This window comes from Canis aureus, chromosome 16, assembly GCF_053574225.1.
Source record: "Canis aureus isolate CA01 chromosome 16, VMU_Caureus_v.1.0, whole genome shotgun sequence".
In the NCBI taxonomy this organism is placed as follows: domain Eukaryota; kingdom Metazoa; phylum Chordata; class Mammalia; order Carnivora; family Canidae; genus Canis; species Canis aureus.
The window spans coordinates 47897731-47914836 of NC_135626.1; positions in this window are offsets into that span (position 1 = coordinate 47897731).

Below are 17106 nucleotides of genomic sequence, written 5' to 3' on the forward strand. Positions count from 1 at the left end.
AAGGGCCCTCTTCCTCAGATTGAACAGAAATAGCATTCACCAAGGGGGGGGGGGTGGTCAAGCTCACCACAGTAAACCCACAGCCTTACTAATGTGTATCTCATTTCAACAGCTTCAAATCCGAAGGGAAGGGGAAATGCACTGAGGTGAAGGCATTTTATCTGAAGCATATGAGCCAACAGTGAGATGCAGCTGCTAAAAGAAATAACAAACTTTTGCTGCACCAATATCTTATGTCTCAAAAATAATAATGCTAGTGGACTGACTAGATTCGGCGGGGGTGGGGTGGAGTGGGGAATCATGTTTTAAAGAAAGACACTGGGAAACTAGGAGAACAATAGGGGAATAAGAAGACTTGGTTCCATCAGCAAGTTCCTTCACAGGAACTGAGGCTATGCAGCCTAGGCACCTAAAAACATTTGTATTATTTTGTCAAAGAACCAGTAGGTAGAAGTTATAAGGTGACATATTCAATTTCCAATTTAAGAAAAGATATTCTAACAACTAAGATCTCCAAGAAAGCAGACTGCTTTGAAGGGTTATGACAGTGGAGCCATAGGGGGTATCCAAAGAGAATACCATTCAAGGATACTCCAGAGTGGGAGCACCTGGTTGACTCACTCAGAAGAGCACGCAACTTTTGACCTCCGGGTATGAATTTGAGCCCCATCTTGAGTGTAGAGATTACTAAAAATAAATAAACTAAAAAAAAAAATAAAAAAAAAAAAGGTACTGTAGAACAGCTTCCCAAATTAGATGTGCTGTGATTTGAGGGATACATTGAAGTATATATGTTCATCTAGAGAGGAGCTGGCTGGCTGGCCACAGGCTGACAATATGTTGGAAGGGGTTGCTATCTTCTTATCTTCTGTAGTCTGATCCTCAACTTCCCTTAGTTTGAAACTCAATGCATCAGCTTTGTGGGACTGACTCAAAGTAAACAAACTTATAAGAGGAAGATGTATAAACCAGAACATCATTTATTAATTTTTAATGGAGAGGATATAGTGAAGATGATTCACCAATCTAATTATTAACCAGAAGTTTGCTTGTTGAGTACCAGATTGAATTGTAGCTCGTGGTGGGTTCATCTTCCTCATTCCGGTTTTAGAAGACTGACTTCTCTCTCTCCTCCAAAAGAGTAAATCTCTCCAGTCACTGCAAGGCCTGTGTGCACCAGAGTCAGTGTCTCCAGCTCTGGAGGCTTGTGTTCTCTTTTTTTTTTTTAACTTTTTAAGTTTATTTATGATAGTCACACACAGAGAGAGAGAGAGGGGCAGAGACACAGGCAGAGGGAGAAGCAGGCTCCATGCACCGGGAGCCCGACGTGGGATTCGATCCCGGGTCTCCAGGATCGCGCCCTGGGCCAAAGGCAGGCGCTAAACCGCTGCGCCACCCAGGGATCCCCAAGGCTTGTGTTCTTGAGGCCCAGGTCACAGATGTCCTCAGATCCCCTTCTTTCACATGCTCTTTCTTTAAGTCAAGTGGAATAAAATTAATTAGGCTTAAGCTTTCTCCTTTACAACCACATCTCAGACATACCTGCTTGCTTGAGATTATATTCAAGTCACCCAGATCCAATTTGGGGTGTTCCCGAAACTCTTCTGTTGCAGGAATGTTGTGAATGCCCTGAAGCCCACACCCTGAAATGTAGAGGCAGAGAGCCGGCTGGATGGCTCCCACGGGCTCTTAGAGGCTTCCGGGGTGGCACCAGCCTGGAAGGACTTGCCAGAGTCCAGGGTTGCGTCTTGGGCTGCACGTGGTTCGGAAACTACCCTAGTGGAGTGTGGAAGGCAGAAAGAGCTCAAAGAGGCTGCTCCATGTAAGCCAGAATGCCACTTAACTAATTTACAACGAGAAGTTGACTCAGGCAGACGTGCATGCTCATGTCAGCCTGGCTAGCGTTGTCTTTCTATAAACAAGTCACATGGGAAGTCAAATTATCATCAGGGTGCTTGGTAATATAAACCAGAGCAAGGGGGAGCTTGTCATAGGATTGGAATGTTTAACGGTATTGGTTTTTTGTAGCCTAATGTGTCTGTCTTCATAATAAGTATATACACTTGTCAGGTGGAAAAATCTAAGAGCCTAAGTGCCTTTCTCTCCCCTGCCAATTTCTGGTATTTTTAGTGTATCTTTCCGCTTAGCAAATATTTATTGAGTGTCTACTATGTGTTGTATAATAAAGAATTTGTGCCAGGTTCCTGGCATGGGGCTTCTAAAACCCTTGGAATTTCCCTGGTGATAGAAGTGTCGTAGTTATTCGTGAGCTTCCTGGATCCCACCTGAGATTGTGCTAATGAGGTGACTCTTGGAGGGCTCCCCGATAGCTTCAGGATGGGAGCTGGTCACCAGGAAGACCAACAATAGGATTAGAGGGTCAGAACCTTGAGCCTGCCTGACTTCCCGGGAGCGGAGAGAGGCTGCAGATTGGGTTCAGTTGGATGGCCAAGGATTTAATCCATCGGCCTATGTAATGAAACCCCATAGAAAACTCAGTGGAGGGGCACCTCGGTGGCTCAGTCAGTTGAGTGGCTGCCTTTGGCTCAGGTCATGATCCCCGGGCTCCCAGGATCGAGCCCCCCTCAACCAAGTTGGGCTCTTGCTCAGTGGGGAGCCTGCTTCTCCTGCTCCCTCTGCCTGCCCCTCCCCTGTGGCAGAGGGTTTGTGCGTGCCCCCCTCCTCTCAAAAAAGTGGGTAAAATCTCTAAAAAGAAAACTCAGGGGAGCTTCCTGGTTGGTGCTGTGCTAGGAGAGTGGTGCTCCCTAATCCGTGGAAAGAGAACCGAAGCTATGCATTTGGGGCCCTTCCAGATCTCACCCTATGTGTCTATTTGTGTAGCTGGTCCTGATTTGTATCCTGTAGAATAAAATCGCAATCAGAAGTATAGTGCTTTCCTGAGTTCTGCGAGTTGTAACAGAAAGTTATCACACCTGAGGGGGATCGTGAGAAGCCCCAGATCCAGCCAGTTGGTCTGAAATAGGAGCAGTGTTGTTGTGGACCATGCCCTTTATTTTCTGTTTTTAAAGGAATATTTTATTTATTTGACAGAGAGATAGATAGAGCCAGAGAGCACAAGCAGGGAGAGCAGGAGGCAGAGGGAGAAGCAGGCTCCCCCCACTGAGCAGGGAGCCCAACATAGGGCTGGATCCCAGGACCCTGGGATCATGACCTGAGCCAAAGGCAGATGCTCCACCACTGAGCCACCCAGGTGCCTGTGGACCATGCCCTTTAGACAGTGGGGTCTGCACTAACTCTGGGTGATCAGTGCAGCCAGCATTGAATTATAGGCCACTCCTCAGTATCAAAATACTATGTTCCAGGCACTGTTGTAGAAAACCAGAAATATCAGTCATAATTATTCTTCAAAAAGAGCACAAAAAAAAAAAAAAGAGTATAATATTTGCTTTGGTTTCCATCAGGTAAATTATGGTCACGTTCTAGTTCTTTGATTTCAGTCCAGGGTCTCCCCCAAATTCTTCAGACTTTCAAGGACAACCCCTAGCTTTATTCCCACAGGTGTCCAGAAAGATCCTGGGATATTCAGACCTAAATCCTCCCCTCACCTGGCTCACAGACCACTGTGAAAAATAACCTATTCCACTTGAGCGTCAAGTGCCATACTGAAAAGCTGTACCTGTTAGAGAGAAAAGAATGGTTAACAGAATGTGGAGGCCAAGTAAAGGTGGCTGGAGATGCCACGTAAACTCTGGTTTGAAAAATGACTGGGGTGAAAAAAAAAAAAGAAAAATGACGGGTTTACCGCCCCCCTCCCCCGGCCCGGGAGCATGGGGGTGCACCAGGGGACGACCCTCAATGGGAGAAGGTGCTGGAGACCTCAATACCCCGCGGACAAACTCTCCCACGGACGCTGGTGGGAGAAGCTGGGAGTAGCTGGGTTTTTTTTTTTTAAACTCTGTTGTATTTTCCTATCCCTCTACATTATTAAAAAAGAAAATTTGGAAAATAAAAACCGAGTAGCCAAAAGAACTGCAAAATGTAGGCCTCGCTTCACTACCACTACACCCCACAATCCTTGCAACATCTCCAGGTGTTTCTTTCCAGCCTCCTTCTTGGATATCATCTTTTTTTTTTTTTTTTTTTTTAAGATTTTATTTATTTATTTATTTATTTATTTATTTATTTATTTGAGAGAGTGAGAGAGCACAAACAGGGGGAAAGGAAGAGGGAGAGAAAGAAGCAGCTTCCCCGCCGGGCAGGGAGGGACTCTGGACTCCATCCCAGGACCCTGGGATCATGACCTGAGCCAAAGGCAGACGCCTAACCCACTAAGCCACCCAGGCACGCCTTGGATATCACTTTTACACAGGGGTGGGCAGAGTGTCTACACTATTTTGGATTCTGTGTTGTTCTCATGACACCATGACAGAAATGCTTCCCTGTTTTGTGGGTACAATTTAGAATCCAGCTTTTATCCAATTAAAATTGTTCAAAATACTATTACGAACTATTTTTTTTAAGTTGGATTTATTTATTTATTTTTAAAGATTTCATTTATTTATTCATGAGAGACCCAGAGAGAGAGACAGAGAGAGACAGAGGCAGAGACACAGGCAGAGGGCGAAGCAGGCTCCATGCAGGGAGCCTGATGTGGGACTCGATCCTGGAACCCCAGGATCACGCACTGGGTCGAAGGCAGAAGCTCAACCGCTGAGTCACCTGGGTGTCCCCATAAACTCTTTATTTATTTATTTCACGTTTGTGAAATCTCATACCTACATAATATGTTCTCATTTGGACCAACCATAATTTGTGAATATTTCAGGCTGTTGGGCAGCCCCGGTGGCGCAACCATTTAGCACCGCCTGCAGCTCAGGGCATGATCCTGGAGTCGTGGGATTGAGTCCCACGTCAGGCTCCCTGCATGGAGCCTGCTTCTCCCTCTGCCTGTGCCTCTGCCTCTCTCTCTCTCTCTCTGCATCTCTATGAATAAATAAATAAAGTCTTAAAAAATATATATATATATATATTTAAAAAAACAAAATGTTAAAAAAATATTTCAGGCTGTTTACAATTTTTACTACTGTAAAACTTTCTGTGTCCCCACCATTAGAGGAATGGATATCTTGTGACATACTGGAATACGATAGAGCAGGGTTGTGGTTTTTGTTGTTTTTAAATTTTTTATATAACTGAGACCAACTGAGCCAGCCAGACGCCCCTAGAGCAGGGTTTCTTAACCTCAGCATGATTAACATTTAGGCCAAGATAATTCTTTACACTGCACTGCAGGATTTTGACCAGTCTCCCTGGCCTGATCCCCTGGATACCAGTAGTGCCCCCCACCTCCAGTTATGACAATCTAAACTGTCTCCAGACAATGCCAAATGGCTCCTGGGGACAACATTGTGAACCACATTTGTTGCTATAAACCAATGAAAACAGGGGCGCCTGAGTGGCTCCGTGGGTTAAGCAGCTGCCTTCAGCTCAGGTCATGATCCCAGGGTCCTGGAATCAAGCCCCACATCTGGCTCCCTTCTTGGTAAGGAGCCTGCTTCTCCCTCACCCTCTACTGTTGCCCCTGCTTATACTCTCTCTCTGTCAAATAAATAAATAAAATCTTTAAAAAAAAAAACAATGAAAATAAATGAGCCACAATCACAAAAGCAAAATATAGATCAATCTCGTAAATAAACATAATCTCAAGGAAAATCAGTCTGACACAAAGCACTATATACTATGTAATTTCATTTCTGTAAGGTTCATAAATAGACAAAACTAATACAAGGTTCAAAAAGTCAGGGTATTCTTGGGAGCAGGTTCTGGAAAGACAACGACAGGGATGGGGTGGTTGTTTCTGAGGTGTTGAATCTATTGATGGACCTAATAATTTTTTATATTACATAAGACATGTTACTAGTTTATATAGTCAAATCTGTTAGCTGTCTTTTTGTGATATCCTCCATCCCTTCATAAAAGCCTTTAAAATGTATATAAGTAATACATATTCTTTGCAGAATATATAATACAAAAGAAAAAATCAATGACAATCTTATTTCCTAGAAATAATTACTATAGGTATTTTGATTTATCGATTTCCAGACTTTTTTCTACACATATATGTGCATGTAAATGTTATATAATTTCTTCACATAAAAGTGGAATCATGGCATGTAGATACTTTATAGCATGACTTTTAAAATGTTAATAAGGGGCACCTGGGTGGCTCAATCAGTTAAGCCAACTCAGGTCATGATCCCAGGGTTTTCCCTGCTCAGTAGGGAGCCTGCTGCTCCCTCTCCTTTTGCCTGTTGCTCCCCCTGCTTGTGTGCTCTCTCTCTCTCACTCTCTCTCTTTCTCTGTCAAATAAATAAATAAATAGAGGGTTTCTGGAATGCCTGGCTGGCTCAGTCAAAGTATACCATGCTTGATATCTGGGTTGTGTTCGAGCCCCACCCGCACTGGGCGTCAAGATTACTTGAAAAATAAAATATTTAAAAAATAAAGAAAAAGATTTCTCTTTGTTTTAATTTGGTTTTGTTTGTTTGTTTGCTGGTAATATTGTAGATTTTCTCATGGATTTATTGGCCATTTAGATTTCTTCTTTGGCTAAGCACCTGTTCTTTGTCTAATTATTAGAATCTTCATTTTCTTTTATGATTTTGAGAGCTATTTCTAGCCAAAGAATTTTAACTCTTTGTCCACTATATATATTGAGAATATTTCCCCACAAAATTTTGTTGATTTTTTAACCTGTTAGTGATTTATTGGTAATCAAATTTTTAAATTTTGTACAGAAAAATCTATCAGTCTTTTGTTTAACAATGTCCCTGGTGTCTTTTGTGTCATGCTTAGACATTCTCCAACTCAAAATTACACATATATCAGCCTTTGTTTTTCTAGTGCTTGTAGTTAAATTTTGATTCCATCTGGAATTTATTTGGATATGTAGTATGAGGTAAGAATCTAATTTTATTTTTTTCTAAAATAACTAGAAAGTTGTCTAACCCAATTGACAAATAAATCCATCCTTTTCTAAATTTGAGATGTCACCTTTAACATAGAGAATATTAACTTCTAATAAATTTAGGTCTATTTCTAGATTTTCCGTTACTCCCGCTGTCTACTCCCATGCTTATATGCCCATATTGGGACATTGTTATAATTATAGTGATATTATAACATATTTTTTAAAGATTTAATTTATTTATTCATGAGAGACACACAGAAAGAGGCAGAGACATAGACAGAGGGAAAAGCAGGCTCCTTGTGGAGACCCCGATGCGGCCCTTGATCCCAGGACCCTGGGATCATGACCTGAGCCAAAGGCAGACACTCAACCACTGAGCCACCCAGGTGCCCCCTATAACACATTTTTCTTTTCAAAAATTGTCTAACACAGTGTTTTGTTTTCCCAAGTGTACTCTGCTAAATTTTAAAAATTCTGTTGGACTTTTTGAATTTGCATTAAGTGGATAGATTCATTTGTAAAGGAATTGACAGTTGTCCAATATTGTCTTTCTGCCCATGAAAATGGCATATCTCTATATTTCTTTGAGTCTTCTTTCCCCCATTATCATTTTCATCATCTAAGCTCTAAACACATCTTTATGTTAAATTTACTTCCTGGATATTTTGTATTTTTGATGTAATGCGGAAAAGATCTTTTTGTCTTTTATATATTTTCTGCTTTTGGTAGACGTAAAGAAAAGCTACTAATTTGTATATCTGTACATTTTGTATACCCCAATTTGCATAGATCCAAAGATATTCCAAACTATTTTCTTTCTTTCTTTCTTTCTTTCTTTCTTTCTTTCTTTCTTTCTTTCTTTTATTTTATTTATTCACTTATTTTAAGTAATCTCTACACCCACCATGGTGCTTGAACTCATGCCCTGAGAATAAGAGCCACATGCTCTTCCAACTGAGCCCGCCAGGCAATCCTCAGACTATTTTCAATTGATTTCCTTGGGTTTTCCCAATGGAAACCATGTAATCTAAAAAAATATTTTGCCTCCTCTTCTCAAATCTTTAACTTTTTTATTGCATTGATGAGAACCTTCCAAACTTTGTTGAATAATCACAGTCATCACGTTTGTTTTGTTGATATTTCCTCATGTATAGAGAATACCTCAAATATTTAACTTTCTTTTTTAAAGATTTTATTTATTTATTTGAGAGAGAGAGCACAAGAGCAAGGGGAGGGAGAAGCACGGCTTAATCCCAGAGTGCTAGGATCACAACCTGAGCTGAAAGCTGTTGCTCAACCGACTGAGCCACCCAGGCAGGCCAAATGTTTCACTTTTAAGAGGCTAAACACTCGATTTTGCTTCAAGCGCATTCAGCTGTTTTTATCTGTGCACCTACACCATTTTCACCTTAAGAATCTTTCAGATACTCCTATTCTTTTGTGTCTTCCTTAATATTGGTCTTCTTTGTAAGAGCTACACCCAAGGTGGGGCTGGAACTCACAACATTAAGATCAAGAGTCATATGCTTTGCCACTGAGCCAGCCAGGCAGGCACCCCTTAATCATGATCTTCTGATTATGTCTTCTATATATTTTATCTTCTCCATCATCATTTTACTTTTTTTAAAGATTTTATTTATTTATTCATGAGACACACACACACACACACACACACACACACACAGATAGAAGCAGACTCCATACAGGGAGCCCGATGTGAGACTCAATTCTGGGACTCCAAGATCACGCCCTTGGCCCAAGGCAGGCGCTCAACCACTGAGCCACCCAGGCATCCCATACTTTTTCTTTTTTAAGATTTTATTTATTTCAGAGAGAGAAAGCACAAGCAGGGGGAGGGGCAGAGGGAGAAGGAGGAGAAGGAGAAGCAGTCTCTCCACTGAGTATGGGAGGTTGATGTGGGGCTCGATCCCAGGACCTGGGATCATGACCTGAGCAAAAGCAGATGTTTAATAACTAGCCACCCAGATGCCCCTTCATCATCATTTCAATCTCTCTTTCCTTTTTTAAAAAACAAATTATTTTTAGTTTATTAGGTTTTTTTCTAAAGTAATCTCTATACCCAATGTGGGCTGAAACCTAGAGTCACACACTCCTCTGACTGACCCAGCCAAGTGTCCCTTTTTCCTTTTCATTCTAGGAGGCTTTCTTGACTCTGCACATCATGTCACTGATTTCATGTTCAGTACTATGTACTCTGCTCTTGGCTCCTTCCAACAGGATTTTAAAGCTAAGGAATTCTTATTAGTTAGCTTTTTTGGTTCATCCTATTGTTCTTTCATCTCAGTCTACTCTTTTTATAATTTCCTGATTATAAGGATCATGGCTTCTTGTATTTTTCTGAGAATGCCTACCTGTTTCTTGAAATTGTCTTCAGAAGTCTCTGTCATCATTATTTGAGGTGTCCTCTTCCTCAGCCTTTTTTTTTTAGATTTCTAAAAATTTATTTATTTGAAAGAGAGAGAGCATGAGCTGGGTGAGGGGCAGAGGGAGGAGAGACTCCCAGCTGAGCAAGAAGCCTGATGTGGGGCTCAATCCCAGGACCTTGATATCATAACCTGAGCTAAAGGCAGGTGTTTAACAAATTGAGCCACTCAGATGCCCTTAAACATTTAATTTTTTTAACATTTAATTTTTAAATAATTATAAATATAGTTGGTGTCCACAATGGCTGGCCCCTAATGATCCCCACTTCCTGGTATTCACACCCTGTGTGGTCCCCTCTCACATTGTAGCAGGACTGGTCTGAGTCACCCATAGCATGTGGAAGAAGTGATAATACGCACTTTCAAGAGTAGGTTACAAAACGTCTGAACTCTTATCTCAAGTATGCATTCTCTCTTTCTTCTAGATCATTTACTCTGGGGAAAGCCAGCTGCTAAGTTGGGAGGACACTCAGGCAAGCTATGAGAGGCTCATGTGACAAGGAACTGATAGCCAGTTCCAATATTGGCTTCACCAATAGCCAGTAAGAAACTGCGGCTTGCCAAGAGCCAAAGAAGTGAGCTTGAAAGCAGACCCTTCCCACTTGAGTCTTCAAATGAGACTGCAGCTCCAACCCCAATTTGACTGAAACTTTTAAGAGACCCAAGCAGAATCACCCAGCTAAACCACTGCCAGATTTCTGGGCCACAAAAAGTGTGATTAATAATGCTTATTATGGGGACACTTGGGTGGCTCAGCAGTTGGGCATATGCCTTTGGCTCAGGGCGTGATCCTGGAGTCCCGGGATCGAGTCCCATCAGGCTCCAGGCATGGAGGCTCCTTCTCTCTCTGCCTATGTCTCTGCCTCTCTCTCTGTGTCTTTCATGAATAAATAAATAAAATCTTTTTTTAAAAAGTAAAGCTCATTATGTTAAGCTGCTAAATTTAGGGGTAATTTGTTTTGCAGCAACGGACAACTACTACCCAGTTGAAGCCCCTTATGCCCTCCCAGGTACAATTTCCTTTCCTTCCTAGAAATAATCATTATGCTGAACTTGGAGTTTCTACCATTCTCTTGGATGTTTTCTCATATTATGACTATAGCAACTATTATTGTCAAAAAAAAGCTTATGAATTAATTTGGAAGGTTTAAAAAAATTCTAATTCCAAGTTTTGGAACATCCGATATAAATATGTACTTGTAATTCAATAAATAATCTTTTACTTTTTTTAAAGATTTATTTATTCATAAGAGACACAGATAGAGGCAGAGCCATAGGCAGAGGGAGAAGCAGGCTCCCTCTGGGGAGCCTGATGCAGGATTTGATCCCAGGACCCCAGGATCATGACTTAAGCCAAAGGCAGACACTCAACCACTGAGCCACCCAGGTACCCCAATAAATAATCTTTTAAATTAATAATAATAAAATTGGGAAATTTTTCCATTCTTAATTTGGGAACTTCCTTGTCTAATGTTACAATGAAACGAAAAAGAATATCTGTTGTTAATAATAATGATGATTACAATAATAGCTGGCACCTGTTGAGCACTGGTCTAAGCATTACATCTTTACACCAACCTAGGAGCTCTTACTTTTATTACCCTAGTTTTACAGATGAATAACTAAGGCATGTAAAGGCTAAGCAGCTTGCTCAAGGTTATACAGCTAGTAATCAAGTGATACCAAAATCATTAGCTACTACTGGTGCTCTTTATATAAGGCAGAAAGAAAAAAGAAGGAAAAAGAGCAAATGAACATAAAGCATACTGTCTGAAGTCTCCTCTACAAGTGGCCATAATAGTTGCCTTCTTCTATTACTTATTCATATACCCCTTACTCACAATTGAGCAGAGCCCTATGCCTGGTAGGGGGACCCAAAACTTTTTTCTTTTTTAAGTAACTGTTTTTTTTTTAAAGATTTTATTTAGTTATTTGAGAGAGTGTGAAAGAGAGCACCAGCCACGGAAGGGGCAAAGGAGAGTGAGGAGAAGGCTCTCCACTGAGTCCCTGTTATGGGACTTGATCCCAGAGCCCTGGGATCATGACCTGAGCTGAAGGCAGACACTTAACCAACTGAGCCACCCAGGCACCCTTGGGGGACCCAAAACTTTCTTCCTGTAGGACCTGAGTTCTTGGCAGTCTTGTCTTTATCAGGTTGCTGTACTTTCCATTAACCAGGTTTTTGGGAGAAGGGCATATTAAGATTTGCCCCTGCTAAATCCTTGGGTTCTAGACATTGTCTAGCAGAGATGGCTGAAACACGAGACATTTATTTTTCATGGTTCTGCAGTTCTGAGGCTGAATGTCTGAGATCAGGGTGCCAGAATGGTTGGGGTTCTGATGAAAGCTTTCTTCCTGGTTTGCAGAACCCTCCTGCTGTATCCGTGAGACAGAGAGAGAGAGAGGAAGAGAGAGACTCCACCCTCATGACCCCATCTAAACCTAATTGCTTCCCAAAGGCCCCCCTCCTAAAGCCATAACATTGTGGGTCAGGACATCACTATATAGATTTTGGGGTGACAGAAACATTCAGCCTATAACAGTGACTCCTTTGTTTTCAGCAGCAGGAGGAATCCCAAATGGCCAAGGGGCAGTCTCAGCTTTCAAATGAATGGACCCATGATGCTGTTTCCCGGTCTAGACATTTCTCCCTTGGGCACAAGGCCTTTGGACCCACTGAGTCCCAGATCACTAGCAAGGAGAGCAAAAAATTCTTCCAGTGAGTTTTTAGGGGTCATAGTGGGAGGGACCACTCCCATCTCTCCTTGGTTTCTGGACCAGTGACTCCTGGCAATGTCTACGTCCAGAAACGGTGGTGCTAGTGGAAGCCCTGCAGGCGAGGAAGGCAACTCCATACCCAGAACACGGATCTGTCCCTGTGAGGACAAGGCGCTGTCCACACACCCCAGTCTTGTCATTGTGAACAAGGGATTATTGTTTTGCCTCTGGAGTTTGGACCCTTCCCTTGGAGACGCGCCCTCTGCTGGTCCTTCCTAATATCTGCGGCCTGAGCATCCTCGGATCCCCTGCGGGTTGGTTTCTCTGCGTTCGGTAGCCCTTCCTCTTTTCATTTGAAGAGTTTCAGATGTCTCCTCCTAGTGTCATTGATGATGTTGTTTGTGGTTCTGCTTCTCATTCTTCTTGTTGCTTTTGTAGGGCTTCCAAGAGGAGTAGAGAAAAATGTCAACTTTACTGTAGGTTTAATCCTGGAATCTGGCAAATTGCAAAGTATGATAATTCTGAATGTTAATATTTTTGGATTGCATGTTAATATTAATTCTGGCACTTATTCTGACATTCTTAAATGGATTTTGAAAATTTGGACTGATATAATACTAATAAACATCTGTATTTAGTCAAACCTTTGAAAATCAAAATTCCAAAGTGATCCAGTATAAAAAGAGGCACAGCTAACCAACACTGTTAGAAATAAGGGTATTGGGGTGCCTGAGTGGCTCAGTTGGTTGAGCATCTGCCTTTAGGTCAGGTTGTGGTCCCTGGGTCCCTGGGTTCCTGGGTCCTTGGGGCCTGGGATTGAGCCCTGCCTCAAGTTCCCTGCTTGGTGTGGAGCCTACTTCTCCCTTTTCCACTCCCCTTCTTGTGCACTCTCTTTCTGTCAAATTAATTAATTAATTAATTCTTTAAAAAATAAAAAAAGAAAGAAGGGTACTGATCACCCGGGTGGAGGTAGTGATTGGAAGGGAACGACGGTCAGAGGAGGGGACTTCTGCAGTGAGTAAGATCCCCTTTCTTGATCTGTGTGCTGGTTAAACAAGTCTCTTCAGTTTGTGAACATAATTGAACTGTATGCTTATGATACCTGATTTTTCTGTATGTATGTTACATGTTTATAATAATTATTTTTTTAAGATTTTATTTATTTATTCATGAGAGAGAGAGAGAGAGAGAGAGAGAGGCAGAGACACAGGCAGAGGGAGAAGCAGGTTCCATGCAGGGAGCCTGATGTGGGACTCGATCCCGGGACCCCAGGATCACGCCCTGGGCCGAAGGCAGGCACTAAACTCCTGAGCCACCCAGGGATCCCAATAATAATTATTTTTTAACCCCAAAGTAGAATAGCCTACAATTAAAAATCAATCAGGGGTGCCTGGCTGGCTCAGTTGGTGGACCATATGGCTCTTGATCTTGGGGTTGTGGGTTTAAGCCCCACACTGAGTGTAGAAATTACTTTTAAAAAATCATGATCGAAAAAAAAAAATCATGATCGTGGAAAAAGCCTGATATTTATATAGCTCAATTAAAAGGAAAGGGAGAATTTTTTTTTTAATTTTTATTTATCGATGATAGTCACACACACACACACACACACAGAGAGAGAGAGAGAGAGGCAGAGACACAGGCAGAAGGAGAAGCAGGCTCCATGCACCGGATGGTCTGACGTGGGACTCGATCCCGGGTCTCCAGGATCGCACCCCGGGCCAAAGGCAGGCGCCAAACCGCTGCGCCACCCAGGGATCCCGGAAAGGGAGAATTTTATGCAAAAAGTTCAAATATCTGAATTTTGTCATATCCTTCCATTTATTAAGGATGCTATACTTTTTAAAAGTTTAATTCAATTTGCCAACATATAGTATAACACCCAGGGCTCATCTCATCGTATGCCCTCCTTAATGCCCATCACCCAGCTTCCCCTTCCCCCCACCCGCCTCCCCTAGGATGCTATCTTTGATCATAGGTATAATATATCTTTCCTGTGGGGAAAATGGTTTTCTCCAAATAACTAGGTCCATGGTAATACAATGCTAGTGGGAACAAATACCCCAGCTTATACACTGTACTACGAATTCCAGCGTCGGGGGTTCTTGCCATTGTCTCCTCACATGTCAGCCTGGCTCTTGTGGTGAGCTTAGGTCTCCAGAATCAGGCACTTGACTCAGCAAAGGCCTCAGTGAGGGCAGCTTTACACCCAGCTTACCGTGAGCATCCCTAGATGATGTATATTTGTGGTGGTTTTTGTTGTTGTTGTTTGTTTGTTTTAAGTAGGTTCCCAGCGTAGAATGCAGGGCTTGAACTCAGGACCATGCGATCAAGACCTGAGCTGAGATCAGTTAGACACTTAACCAACTGAGCCACGCGGGCACCCCCTAAGTGTCCATTTGGTGGTACCCTTTGACCTACTCCTCAGTGTGTCCCTGAGGCTGCTTGGGGGACAAAGGAAAAATGATAGAAACAGGGACAATTGATAAGGCCCTGAAATGTTTTTCTTGAGGCTCATCAATAATATATTCAGACCATCTCTATGTCAAGTCTCTAAGGGAGTTCTTAGATTTGGGCAATATTGACATTTGGGGCCAGATTATTTTTTGTATAATGTCAAGGACACACATTTTATGTACTGAAATGTGAGAGTCTGTGACCCTTAAAAACTCACAATCTAGTTTTTGTTTTGGGGTTTTTTTTTTGCAACAGGTCTGCTGCCAGGAAATGGAGGTCCTGAAATCCACCGCTAAATCTAGGCCACAATGAGAAAGGAAAAGACATCACCATCACCATCATTGGACATGGAGATTTGGGCAGGTGTACTACTACCGGCTATCTGATCTTCAAATGCAGTAGGATACACAAAAGAGCCACTGAAAAAATTTGAGACAAAGACTGCTGAGATGGGAATGGAGTCCTTCAGTTGTGCCTGGGTTGTCGATAAACTGGAAGCTGATGTGAGTGTGGTATCGCCTTTGAGGTATCTGCCTGTGGAAATTCGAGAACAGCAGGCATTACCATCGCTAATGCCCCAGGACACAGAGACTTAATTAAAACACCACCACAGCCCATTATCTCATGGGCTGACTCTGCTGCCCTGATTGCTGCTGCTGGGGTTGGTGAATTTGAACCAGGTATTTCCAAGAATGAGCAGACCCATGCACATGCTCTTCTGGATTACACATGGGGTACAAAACAACTAATTGCTGGTGTTAAAAACTGAATTCTCTTGGAGCCTCCCTACAGCCAGAAGAAGTATGAGGAAAACATTAAGGAAATCTGCACCTACATTAAGAAAATTGGTTCTAACCCTAACACAGTGGCATTTGTGCCAAGTTCTAGTTGGAATAGTGACAGCCTGCTGGAGCCAAGTGCCAACATGCTTTGGTTCAAGGGATGGAAAGTCACCCATAAATAAGGCAATGCCTGTGGAACCATGCTGCTTGAAGCTCCAGATTGCATCCTGTCATCAACTTGTCCAAATGACAAGCCCTCAGGACATCTACAAATTGGTGGTATTGGTACTGTCCCTGTGGGCTATATGGATATTGGTGTTTTCAGACCTGGCATGTTCCTCCTTTGCTCCAGTCAATGCTACAAGAGATGTGAGTATAAGTGAAATGAAACAGTTGAGATGCACCTTTATGTTTTGGGTGGATCTCTTTCTGGGGACAACGTGGGCTTCAAAGTCAAGAAAGTGTCTGTCAGGAGCACCTGGGTGGCGCAGTCAGTTGAGCATCCAATTTTTGATTTCAGCTCACATCATGATCTCAAGGTCATGAGATCAAGCCCGGTGTTAGTCTCTGTGCTGAGCATGGAGCCTGCTTCTGATTCTCTCTCCCTCTCCTCTGCCCCTCCCCTCCACCCCGCTCACCTGCTTGCATTCTCTCCATCTCTTTCTAAAAAAAAAAAGAAGGTATCTGTTAAAGATGTTCATTGTGGCAATGTGGCTGGTGACAGCAAAAATGACCCACCAATGGAAGCAGCTGGTTTCATGGCTCAGGTGATTCTCCTGAACCATCCAGGCCTAATTAGTGCTGGGTAGCCATATGGCTCGCATTGTTCACATGCTTGCAGAGCTGAAGGAGGTTGTCTTTCTTCGGAAAACTGGAAGGTGGCCCCAAATTCTTGAAATGAGGTGATGCTGCCATCACTGATACAGTCCCTGGCAAGGCCATGTGTATTAAGAACTTCTCTGACCAGGGGGCCCTGGGTAGCTCAGTGGTTGAGCATCTGCCTTTGGCTCAGGTCATGATGCCACGGTCCTGAGATTGAGTTCCACATCAGGCTCCCCGTGGGGACCCTGCCTCTCCATCTACCTATGTCTCTGTCTCTCTCTGTGTGTGTCTCTCATGAATAAATAAATGAAATATTAAAAAAAAAAAAGAACCTCTCTGACTATACTTGCCCAGGCCGTTTTGCTGTTCATAACATAAGACAGGTGGTTGCTGTGTCATCAAAGCAGTAGACAGGAAGGCTGGACCTGGGAAGGTCACAAGTCTGCCTAGGGGCCCAGAAGGCTAAATGGATATTATCCCCAACACCTACCACCCTAGTCTTAATCAGTGGCGGAAGAATGGTCTCAGAACTCAATGTCTCAATTGCCCATTTCAGTTTAAAATTAAAAGACTAGTTAATAATAACTAGTTAATGATAGTTAAGCATCATAAAACCTTCAGAAGGAAAGGACAATTTGTATTAGTTTTAAGTTATTAGTTTTGTTTGTTTTTTTTTAAATTTATGATAGTCACAGAGAGAGAGAGAGAGAGAGAGGCAGAGACACAGGCAGAGGGAGAAGCAGGCTCCATGCACCGGGAGCCCGACGTGGGATTCGATTCCGGGTCTCCAGGATCGCGCCCTGGGCCAAAGGCAGGCGCTAAACCGCTGCGCCACCCAGGGATCCCAAGTTATTAGTTTTTAAAATCTGTAATTTTTTTTTTTTTTTTTTTACCAATGCAGGGCTCAATCTTGTGACCCTGAGATCATGATCTGAGCTGAAATCCAGAGTCA